Below are 11971 nucleotides of genomic sequence, written 5' to 3'. Positions count from 1 at the left end.
GTTCATGTATATTTTTGGGATGTCTTGCACTGAACGGCCTGCTTCAGATCACGCCACAGCACTTCAATGGGATTGGGGTCAGGACTCTTACTTGGCCATCCCAAAATACGGAATTTCTTCTGTTTCAGCCACTCTGTTGTTGATGTACTCCTTTGTTTTTGTCATGCTGCATGACCCAGCGTCTTTAGAGTTTTAGATCACAGGCAGACACCCTGACATTCTGCTGTAGAATTTCCTGATACATCTTGGAATTCATCGGTCCCTCGATGATTGCAAGCCGTACAGCCTCCGCTATGCTTCCCAGGTGGGATGAGGTTTTGGAGTTGGTATGCAGTGTTTTGTTATCTCCAAACATAACGCTGTGCACATTTACCAACAAGTTCAACTTTTGTCACATCTGTCCACAGAACATTGTTCCAGGAGTTGCTGTGGAACATCCATGTGGTCTTTAACAAACTTGAGAGGGGCAGTGGTGGTTTTTTTGGGGGGGAGAGCAGTGGTTTCCTCCATGGTGACCTCGCATGATCACCACTCCTGTTCAGATTTCTTCTTATGGTGGACTCATGAACACAGACGTAAGACAAAGTCAACCACCTGTTCGCTAGATCCCATCCCCACTCAGCTAGTCAAAGATTCCCTCGAAGGACTGGCAGGACCTATAATTAGTATGATGAATGCATCGCTTGCGTCAGGCGTTGTACCTGATCAATTTAAGGTAGCGGTTGTTAGACCGCTCCTTAAGAAGTCAAATTTGGATCCACAAGTTCTTAACAACTACAGGCCTGTCTCAAAGGTCCCATTTCAATCTAAAAGTCTTGGGAGAATAGTTGTTGCCCAACGTCAATCGTATCTGGATTCAAATAATATGCTTGAGAAATTTCATTCTGGTTTCTGAAACTGCATTAACAAGAGTCGTAAATGATATTCTCTTAGCTACTGATGCGGGGAATGCAACAGTGCTTGTGCTTCTAGATCTTAGAGCTGCCTTTGACACGGTTGACCTCTCTGTTTTGTTACACAGGCTTGAGTTTGAGGTTGGCTTATCTGGAACCGTCCTTCAGTGGTTTACTTCACATTTTACTCATCGTTTTCATTATGTTCAAATATCTAATAATTGTACTGCTTCATCAATGTCACCAGTTCAATTTGGGGTACCAGAAGATCAGTGCTGGGACCAATATTGCTCTCTCTCTCTACATGCTGCTGCTAGGTAGGATAATATGAAAAAATAATATGAACTTTCATTCATATGCTGATGACACTCAAATAAACATTTTGTTTACACCAAACAACAACTCTTCTATTATCAGTTTAGTTAAATGCATTAAGGAAGGAAATACTTGGATGTGTGAAAACTTTTTGTTACTCAACTCTGAGAAAAATGAGGATCTGTTGATCGGAGGCAACAATACTGATAAGACTACTATAACTTCAGCACTTAACTCAGAGGATTTAAACATTTGCCTCAAAGAGACAGCACATAACCTAGGCGGCATATTAGACACAAAGCTCTTAACAACTTGCATTGTTAAGTGCCTTGGGACAACCTTGTTGTGAAAGGCGCTATATAGAAATACATTGATTTGAATTGAATTGACAATGTAAAATGTTGTGTGTGTTGTTTGTTAAACAAGACTGTCTTTATTTATCAAAAAATAAAAGGAATTTGCTAGGAATGCAAACGTTAGGTTGCGCTTCTTCATGCTGCATCGTCGGCATGAGTGGAGCTTTTTAAACATCTGTACTTACTGTGCCCCATAAGAAATCGTTTGTCCCCGTTCAAAAGAGATTGTGCGATGTCCTGCAGTGTTCGCAAAGCAAACCTTTGACAGTTTGAAAAGAGGAATTTATTCTGCTTCCTGTGTGTGCAGTAGTTACAAAGTTGAACGTCTTTACACGATTTGCTGCAGTTTTCAGTGGGCGGGCTTTGTCAGATGGCTTGGAAAAACGCACTGTGTTTCGGCTTGGGAAACATCATGAGAAGTGTCCTGCATGTTTTCTGTGTATAGCTGTCTTTTAACGCATACAGAATTCATTCGAAATCATTGATTTCTCCAATTAACAAGGGTCCCTTAAAGGATGAGTCAAAGTAACGTCTAATCGGATTAGTTTCCTTAGAGCTGGTTCAGAGTTTCCTCAAGAGTTTACCTTACACAGATGCGCAAAGAAGAATGTTGGGGGTGCACGCTTCAAGGTGCCTTACAGCTGTAGGGAGTGATTCGAGATGATTCGTGGCGTGTGCTCGTTCCCATATACCGTACGCCCCGGGGTGCAGTGCTAGGATGACGTACAATACCGCTTGGGCACATAACGGCGTTATATGCAAGTGCGGGACGTGAGGGTTTTCGTTTGTTCATTTTGTTTTGCTCTGCTTTGCTTTGTTTCATGGTCAAGAGGCGTAAGGTAAGTCGTAATCCAGGGAGAACACTGGTGGCAAACAGTCCAAGGTGAGAGGCGAGGTCCAAAGTCAAAAAGGCAGAAGGGGAGTCCAATATCCAGAATAAACGAGGTAATGGAAAAAACGCCAGGTAGAGCTCTCAAGGAGTAGACTCAATACCAGCGGGAAGCAGGTAAAGATGGTAAAAATAGCACTGCGTACCGCACGGTGGAGTGTGTGCAGGTGGGTTAACTCGTGCGGCGGCGTTTGTTAATAATCATCCGCTGCTGGTGCTGTTTAGATTGCTTAAGAGTTGGTCTTAACTGCCTGGCAGTCATGACAAGCTCCTCTTTAAGCTGTGGTTTAGTTTTGCATTCATGTGTTTCTAGAGCAGTTATTTATGGGGGTGGGTGGGTCTTTCACAGAGGCTCAGGACAAATCCCCTGCATGAAAGTCTACTGTGTGCGTTCAAACAGTCACAGGTCAAGAGCCAGGCAGGAGGACAATGGACAGAAGAAGCAACGAACTAAAAATAAAAGAACGAATATGAAAAAGCCACCATCTTGTTCTTTTTGACATTTTCCGACTTTCATGCAAGCCAGGACAAAGTTGCTCGTAGCTACTTGTGGATTCAAATACTCTATCGAGTGCTTTGATGAGTTTTTGCAATTTGATTGTCGTCCTGTCAGCCTGTTTCTGTTTTTCTTTTCAATCTAGTGATGGAAAGTAAGAGGGAAATGATGGAGCAATCAATAACTGCTCCGGAAAAATGGCAGAAAGAAATGGCCCGTCACTAAGGACATTTGTGAAGCAGAGGAGTGACATCACCACAAAGGCGACACATTCTGCTGATGGTTTTGGTGAATAATGATTGAGGCGCGTTAAGAGAAAGGTAGCTGTGTCAGCATGCGTAGGCTGCAAAAGATAAAGCAAAGGTTTACTCCATGCTGAAAAGAGAAGAAAAGAAGCACAACGTTTCGGCTGTGGAGTCTTCTGTGCCATCTTCTTTAGCGATGGTGATGATGTTTACATTGGAAAAACTGAGACACGCATACTGGAGGGGCTTGAACCACCAACTTTTCAGCACCACAGAGTCTGACAGTCTTTTGTGCGCCCTACATTTGCAGGTTTATGGTCAAAGAAAACAATCACTTGCGCTTCTTGCAGCCGGCAATCTTTTTCCACTGACAACCAAGAAATGGATTTCATCTTTCACAAGCTGTATGGATTTCTTCAAAAACAAGTTATTCCAGAAAGGAAATGAATTCTTGCATTAAACTGAACCAAGCTGTACATGTTTGTCTGAAATGAGACATTCGGCACAACAAGACACGGAGAGAGGCACCGCTGGTATTCAGACCCAGGATCGCCTGCTTACTAGGCAGGCACTTTAAGCCACTAGGGAACAGCGCCAGCGGAGCCCGGCGCTTTTACAGACACTTGGATTTGGGTTTTTTTCATTTATGTTTGTGGACCTTCACCATTTGAGGAAGTGAGTTAGATAAGAAAGTTACAGGTATGGTGAGCAATGACTAACAAAGGCACGTACTGCGTATTCCTTACAGAAGAGTAAGCAATTTGTTCTAAAAAACACCGGCTAAAGTCCAACATCGTTAGCAATCTTATTACTTAAATAGAATAAACATCAATAAACTGTAAGGTGCTGGTATATGCGAGTAGATTTGATCTTCTATTAAACAAAAATGCAATTACAGCTCTAAAAAGGTCAACCTAGACTTCTGTAACAGATCTGTTCAGGTCATCGCTGTTCCTCTGACCTTGTGAGTCTTTGGAATTTTAAAAGTGTATTTTGCTTGCCTTTCATGTGGTCTGTGTACAAGTCACTGTGGCGTATGCGGTCCTACACAGCCTTGCTATAGACGTGACGAGCCTCCGCTATGTTGCAATGGAGAACAGGTTCAGTACGGAGCTGCCGAGAAAATTCAGCTGGAAAGCTTGTTGCAGAAAAGCATCGTTATCTGCGTCCAGCTGCAAAGCGTCACTCGTGGGTGCTGAAGAATCGATTTCACAGGCTGCGGGTATAGGCGATTTAGAGTGTTAAAGGTCCCAGCGAAAACAAAACAGCGCTGGTCCTTTTTCATGCACGCACGAGAGCAAATGCAAAGGATTTGAACCTGCGCAGGGAGACCCAAACAGATTTCAAGTGTGTTGCCTTAACCACTCGGCCACGATTACAGTAAGTACGCCAGCTGTTGGCTTCTTGCTACAATCGAACAAGGAGTGCAAGGCGGCGGCGGCAACTTTTTTCAAGTTCGCTCTCCGTTTAAGAAACCTTTTACGCCATACGTGTAAGCAGACACACACCTCAGAGTACTTAAGGGTGGCTTCAAGTTGGAATGATAAAGTCTCCCCGTTCGGACATGAAAATAGAACTTTCTTAGACAGAAAGAAATCAACAACGGAGACATGTGGATGACGATTTCAGTCACTGCACTTTGAATAGCATTTTTACTCGAGTTACAGGAGATGCACGAATGGCCCTTGACCTACGCTCTTACGAATGACTTGGAACATTCAAAGAGAACAGCCCTCAAGTCCTGCGGTTTATTATAATGCTGTTGCGTGTCGAGGCAGTATTTGACTCCGTCCTACCGTTGAGACAGGGGGCGTACTGTAAATGAACTGCACCTGACAGCTTTAGAAAAACACCTGGGCTCAGTACGGTGCTGAGAGCTCAGCGTTGCTGTTGTTCTTATTAGCACGCACTGCATCGGCTATGACCCGAACTTTTCAATTATTCCGATCAGTAAGTCAACACGTAGTCCACATGAAAGGTAGAAATATTCTCTTGTCTGTCTCATGTTTTTATAGAACTGAATGTCCCTGACAATGTACTGTTAGTTTTAATTGAAGAACGGCATCTGTGTTCAAATATACCAGAAAAGTTTACGTAACTGCTCATGCAACACTCAGTTGTAATTAATCAAGAAATAAAGTCGAACAACAGCTGCGAGATTGATTCTGAACGTATGAGATTGCAGCGCCTTTTACTTCCATTGACAAATGATAGATATTCGAAGAGAGATCCTTCAGACCAGCAAGCAAACCCACGGCTATTTCGGTTTTCTATCTAGGCAACGTTGGTGTCTGCAATAGCATACATGAAAGCGTGATGCAATTTCTGTGGCTACATTAGTTGCACGTCATGCACAGTAAGAGTGTTTCTAACACCAAATACAAAGTCAACAATTAGCGATCACGCCTTCTCCTCAGTTAACCCACTGAAACCCTTGCTGTTAACAGTTCTTTACTGCGTGCTTTACGAGCACCTACATATTGTGTCGGTTCTTTCAGCTTTATTCATTACGTTTTCAAAGGCATAAGTAGAGCACCAGAGGTGCGAACACAAAGTGTGTGGTTACTTGAAGAATTGATTTCCATGGCAGCGGGGACAATTGATTTAGCGTTTTTATAGCACGAGGAAAGGAGAAGCAGCACTACGCCTTTTCCGCGCAGGCACAAAGCGACGTGCGGCAGACGCCGTAGTCTGCAGGATTCGAATCTGTACGGGGAGTCCCCAATGCATTTCGAGTCCATCACCTTAACCACTCGGCTACGACTACAGCGAGCTCGCCGCTGCCGCATTCCTCCTATAATCTAACACGGAGTGCGAGGTGGCTGCGGAAACCTTTTTAAAGTCGCTCTCCGTTAAAAAAAAATACCTTTCACAAGATTCGTGCCGGCAGACAGACACGCCTCAGAGGGTTTAAGGCTGGCTTCACGTTCAAATGATAAAGTCTCCCCGTCCGGATGTCAAAATGCAACTTTGGCAGACAGAAAAAACATCAACAAACCACAAATGTGGACAAGGATTTTACAAGCTGCACCACACTGCACTTTCAAAAGCATTTACATTCGTGTTAGCCGCAGGAATTGCCTTTGATTTGCGCGCTTACGAACGCCATGGAAAACGAAACAAAACTAAAGCCCTCAGCTCTTGCACTTGATTATAATGCTGTTACGTGTCGAAGCAGTAATTTACGTCATCCTACCACTGCAACACGAGGAATAGAGGGAAATGAGCACACGCTACGAATCGTCTCAATCACTCCCTAGAGTTGTAAGGCGCATTGAAGGGTGCACCCCCATCATTAATCGTTGCGCCTCTGTGAAAGGAAAGCTCTTGAACAGTCTTTGAAACAGCTCGGATGAAACACTTGATTGCTTCCATGTGCATCTGGAGCCCATTTCTTATTTTCACTTCACGCCGCCCAAAGCATTTCTAAAACAGGAGATTCGCGTTTGGGAATGCTCCCTGCCCTACAAATAAAACAGGTCTACGGGCTGAAACCTGCTCCACGGAAAACAGTTCTGTTGCGCTTTTGATCACATAACACCCAAAGGGGCTTCTTTGGAGCTGGATTCCAACCAGCATCCTAAAGTTTCTTGGCGGTACCATTTACAGTCCTCTATTCGGTCGACAAGGGACAGAAGGGGGCAGCTTTCCTCACACATAGAGTGCAATGTACTGTAGTGTTCCCGTTCATTGAATTTCTCAGTTCTGCATCAGACCTCTAACTCGTTTCCTTAGCTTGGATTTAAGCCACGAAGCAGGCTTCTAGTGTATAAACGTCTAGAGGAATCACAAACTATTTGAGAGGCCATCATCCCAGGGGGAACTGACAAAGTCTATCCCTAAACACCTAGCGCAGTCTCTCGAGAGACTGTCAAAAATCGCTTTCTCCGTTTCTCCGTGCAAGTAAGTGAAAACGCGGTCTCAACCCAGAGCCACTTGGCAGCAGCGGCACGTAAATACTGGTACTGCCACTGCTCGATACCGACGTTAGCCTACTATACCTTCTTCAGCCACCGCTAGAAAATGTATGGCTCTAGTACCAGAGCAAACAACAGGAGGGCCAACGTCGAACAGGCACACATATCAGACATGGAAAGCGACAAGAACGGGATTTGAACCCATGCGTGCAGAGCACAATGGATTAGCGGTCCATCACCTTGGCCACTCGGCCACCTCGTCGAAACTTGTTGGGTAATGCGCTCCTGTCTAGTAAACAGGAGATCCTGGGTCCGAATCCCAGCAGTGCCTTCTTTGTTCTGTCTTCTCTAACAGAACTGGTCCTTACGGACAACCGCCTACGGCTAGACTTAATTAAATACAAGTATGCATTTCCTGTCTTTAACGCGACTTGTTTTTCTTAAAATGGATGCAACTTGCAAAACATGAAATACAAACCTGGCTAATTAGCGCTAGCGGCAGGCAAAAAAAAAAAGAAGTCAGCAATGTTTTTTTTCTTTAACCTTAACCCTGCTAATGGAGAAGAGTTAAACGACCGAGTCTATGCAGCTTAAACGCACGTCAGGTTCTTAGCTGAAAGGTTGGTAAATCACGCTCACCCCAGTCCTTAATCTTTTAAAGAGGATACAAAATTGAACCTAGTCGCCACATCACATACATCCTGTTCATTGATAAAAAGGTAACATCTATCCTCGCTCCAGAGTAAATCTTACGTTGAGGGCATAGTTTTTTTCACTTTACCGTGAGTCGGGCTTGGCTGCACAGAGGAGAGAGCAGAGCAATGAGGTCACGGGGACAGGGGAGTCACACGCTGGCGGTTTGAATACGCGGAAGATCACTGAGGGATCCACAGTATGTGGACCCTCCGTGCGCCATCAGTCCACACTCCGGACTCTGAATCCTGCCATCCGAGTTAAGATCTCGGCGGAACCTGAGGCGCAGTTCCTTCTTAAAACGTAATCTGGTGAGCATTTCTAGAATCGTACTTGTATAGATGCAGCCTTTAATGTGTTGCTAGGTTAAAATTGATGACTTCTTGTATTTCAGTAGGCAACTGCCCTCTTTATTTCGGATTGAATTTCTTTATTACAGGGGCGCTTTTATGAAGACAGAGTCATGTTCAGGTACTTTGGTTGATGGAGGAAGCTCATTTCGGACTCTGTGATCTGCTCACCTGGAAAGGTCTGCTGTACTACTACAAGAGAGAAGTAGAGTCTGGAAGAAGGGACAATTTTATGATGCTTTGGAAGATAATGTTTTTTTTTTCTTATACTGAAAATGAAAGGTAGGTGTTTATATATGGACTCAGTCTTTGGAATTTGTATATATATATATTTCAGTGATCCCTCAGCCATTCCTTCTGTATTGTAATTCAATTTCTCTTTTAAAATTCCTTCCCCACTTCTAGGACCTGCAGTTGCTGAACTCCACAATGGCTTCTATTGGAAAGTCTGTGACTGAGACCAAGTAATTGTTCACTTTTTTATGAAACCATTATTTATTTTGGAGCAATGAGCAATTCTTATATAAATGCAATAAAATCATTATGCTCAAACTATGAGAGAGAATTTTAAGGATAATTTAAGAAATCAGTCTTAGCTTGTTTCTATACACAGATGGTATTATTTATTTTCAAAGGAAACCCGTGAGGATTCCCCTGGTGTGCAAGATGTGCCTGAATACTTTTGATCAGCTTCCTGCTCACTTGAAGAGGGCATGTATGAAGCACGCCACGGCAGAAGAGATCAGGATGGCCTCTCAACAGGCGAGGGAGGACATGATGAATCACCTGAAGAACGGGGTCATCGTGGATTACCACAGAACAGAGATCGTGTCTGGTGAGGCAAACAGGATAGTGGTTGTAAGACTGCTAGAGTCCTTGGGCCTTTTTGTACACGGGAAGCCTGAAGACACATCGGCAAGGTGAGATATTTTTAATCTGTAAGGCTTCTGTAGTTTCTTTTTGAAATCATTGTTACAACATATTATGTAAAAGCATGTTGAAAAGAATCTACCTGCATTCCAGCGGCCCTGAGCAAGAGGCCGCTGTCCAGGAGGAAAAGATGCCAGAGGCTCCTCTAGAAACTGAAACAGAAGCGGATAAGGAAGGGAAAGATGTGAGCTCTGAAGAACTCTATCAGCAGTAAGACTTTTTATTTTTCAGATGTATCTTTTTTTACTAAAATTCTAATTTGTCTTATAGGTATAAAATGTTTAAGCCGGTGTTTTATATCCTTACAGGCCCTGAGTAGTTAAAAAGTATCAGCAGGCCGGAAGAGAGTGGCCCAAGCTGGACTCTATAGAAAGCACTCCCTGGATGCTCCTCTCCTGATTGGATTCAAACAGTACCTTACCAAGGATCTGGGAGTGGCAAATTATTCTCAGGAGGTATTTATTTTTTAAAGGCATTAAAAATTAAGCAATGGTATCTTCATTGTAAATGTTTTTATTTCTTAGCTTAAAATTCACACATGTGAAATGATGTCAGCCATAAACATCATGACTCTATATTTCCTACCTGAATCTATTCTACTTAAATTATTACATTATACACAATTTGAGTTCATTTTAAAAAGTAAAAGGTAATGAAAGGAATGCATTTTTATAAGAAAGATAATACCGATATGCATGTGATAATCTTCCTTATATCATGTAGTGCGTCATTTGGACACTTTGTGGGCTTGAAATACAAAGAAAATCATGTTCTATGGTACAAGATAAATACCAAACTTAAGCTTTTATTTTAATTAGATTTGTTTATAAAGCATAAGCAATCATTTATTACATCGCTTCTTGAATTAAATCTTTTGACAAGAGGTAAGACTTCTATTTTACATTTAAACCCATGTTTAGGTGTGTTTTTTAGATTTAACTGAACCAATTTCTGTGTGTGATAATGTCCTTGAATTCTGACAACATCACACTAAATTACATGATATAAAACAGCTAATGTTTCTAGAGATAAAGTTTCTGGGATGCTTCTAATTACTTTTTATTACCAGGGACAGTTTAATTCACCTTGTACAGTACTGAAAGACCAAGATGCTTTTTTTAAAAGTTATTTAACATTTTATAGAACTTTGTCTACTATGGCAACATGATGAGCTTGGTGAAACTTGGAAAAATACTGCTTGGCCACTTATCTTAAGATAAAGATAGGATAAAGGTTTATCTTTTGCACCTACCTGACCCCCAGGGAAGGCCAATGCTTTCTAAGTTGATGGTTCCCTACAGTAGACTGTACCTTATCTTCAAAGGTAATGTATATTGACCCAAATCAGTTTTGGAATCCAATCTACTGACGAGATGGAGCACATCCTTTTTTCAGGATTTTAGCATCATACGTTTGGTATATTTAGTCCCTAATGCTGAAAGAAATGATCATAGAACATTTGGACACTTTGTGGGCTTGAAATACAAAGCAAATCATGTTCTATGGTACAAGATAAATACAAAACTTAAGCTTTTATTTTAATTAGATTTGTTTATAAAGCATAAGCAATCATTTATTACATTAATATATGTGAAAATAACATTTAAGCATCATACGTTTAGTATATTTAGTCCCTAATGCTGAAAGAAATGATCATAGAACATGACATCTAACCTTACCTGTGGCGTCTTTAATCCCTATTGCTCAATGCACGGTGAAAGCATTGCATACATGTGTCTGACAATGAGGAATGGGCCCCTGAGACAGTCATTTGCATGTTTCACAAACGATCGTATATTACTAGAGATTCTGTTTGGGATTTGAATGTGCATTCGGACAGCAATCCCTTTCAAGAAATGATATGTTCTGGATGAGGTCAAAGGTGATGGAACACTGTATTTAGGATGTGTTTGCAGTGATTGTGTGTCTCCTGCTTCAACGCAGTGATATATAGATGTGCTCCTGTAATTTATTGGTTCATGCCCAGGGCAGTAAGCAGTCTGAGGATTTATTTCCAGACGGCATAGAGCAGTGAAGCAGTGAAGTAGTGCAACACACTGGATCATTATATTATTAGAATCTATTCTACTTAAATTATTACATTATGCACAATTTGAGTTCATTTTAAAAAGTAAAAGGTAATGAAAGGAATGCATTTTCATAAGAAAGATAATACCGATATGCATGTGATAATCTTCCTTATATCATGTAGTGCGTCATTTGGACACTTTGTGGGCTTGAAATACAAAGAAAATCATGTTCTATGGTACAAGATAAATACAAAACTTAAGCTTTTATTTAAATTCGATTTGTTTATAAAGCATAAGCAATAATTGATTACATTAATATATGTGAAAATAACATTTTAGCATCATATTATTACATACAGGTCTCTAGCTTCAACACAGTGCTATATATATATATGCTCAGTGATTTATTGGTACATGCCCAGGGCAACAATCAGAATGAGGATTTATTTCCAGACGGGCTACAGGTAGTGTTGTGAAATACTTCAACACACTGGATCACAGATTTAGACCCCCTGCACTCTTACTCCTTAAAAACCAAAGAAATGAAGATATGTAGCAATCACATTGTAACAGGGGTGACAGTGACTTAATGCTTATACTAGTGGACTTCTGGTACCTTTAGGGTACGGTGTTCCCTGAAGGGCTCTCAAACCCCGCATTTCAAATGCCTAGCTGTATCGCTGATGTGTTGCACCTCAGAATCACTTTTAAACCTTACCTCTGGTATCTTTAATCCTTATTGCTCAACGCATGGTGAAAGTATTGCATAAATGTGTCTGAAAATGAGCAATGGGCACCTGAGAGACTCATTTGCCTGTTTCACAAATGATCATATTTGACTAGAGATTCTATTTGGG

The sequence above is a fragment of the Lepisosteus oculatus genome, unplaced genomic scaffold (genome assembly GCF_040954835.1).
Source record: "Lepisosteus oculatus isolate fLepOcu1 unplaced genomic scaffold, fLepOcu1.hap2 HAP2_SCAFFOLD_88, whole genome shotgun sequence".
Lineage (NCBI taxonomy): Eukaryota > Metazoa > Chordata > Actinopteri > Semionotiformes > Lepisosteidae > Lepisosteus > Lepisosteus oculatus.
This window is presented reverse-complemented; position numbering follows the sequence as displayed.